Source organism: Triticum aestivum, chromosome 2B (genome assembly GCF_018294505.1).
Source record: "Triticum aestivum cultivar Chinese Spring chromosome 2B, IWGSC CS RefSeq v2.1, whole genome shotgun sequence".
Lineage (NCBI taxonomy): Eukaryota > Viridiplantae > Streptophyta > Magnoliopsida > Poales > Poaceae > Triticum > Triticum aestivum.
The window spans coordinates 20,446,698-20,447,730 of NC_057798.1; positions in this window are offsets into that span (position 1 = coordinate 20,446,698).

The window sequence follows — 1,033 nt, forward strand, 5'->3', positions numbered from 1 at the left end:
CCACCGCCCCTTCTCCTTGCGCCGCCATGTCCCTGGCACACTGCCACGGCGCTGCCGCTCTACTCATCGTCGGAGGCCAGATTCACGCGCAGCTGAGCATGCAGACCATGGAAGGGCACGTCGTACTGTTCGAGGTAGATGACGATGGAGTGGGAAGGTACCTTCGGCAGGAAGATGCAAAGCAGCAGCAATGTCACCCGTGCTAGGAGGACCATGACACTGGCACGACCGTGAACACTACTGCCGGTGAAGACCGGGTCGGCATGTCCTTCCCAGAACCGTTTTTTCTTTGTTTTCCTTTATTTTTATTTTTACCTTTACCTTTTATTTTTTATTTTTATTTTCTATTTTCATTTTTTCTTTTTTGTTTCTTGTTTTTATCTTTATTTTCTTTTTCACTGTGAACATCTTTAAATGTGAACGTTTACTGAAAACATCAATATTTCTTGAAATAATGATATTGTTTCGAATTTTCCAACAAATTTTGAAATCATGAAAAAAAATGAATACATGAACGTTTTTTTACAAATTTGTGAACATTTTTTGAAATTTTGAATATTTTTAAGAAACTCATGAACACTTTTAAGCAGGTTTTTTTAGAAATTCATGAATATTTTTTGATATGCATGAACATTTCCTGAGTTCATAATTTTTTTGTAATCAGCAACCATTTTTTGAATTCATGATTATTTTTCGAAATTCCGGTTATTCTTATTTGTTTTAATTTTAAAAAATTGTTAACATTTTTTGAGCTCGCAATATATTTTTGATGTTCATGACCATTTGTTGAATACACGAATATTGTTTCAATATGATGAACAATTTGTGAATTGAAAGACATATTTTAGAACGTTGAACGTTTTTTGGTATGCAAACTGTTTTTTCTACAATGACGAACATTTTTTCAATCCGCAAACATTTTATAATTTTATGAAATTTTCCAAATTCATGAATATTTTATGGTATGTCGAACAGGTATTTCAAAATTTGCATTTTTTGAAATATGAAAGTTTTTGAAGCCCCGAATTAATTT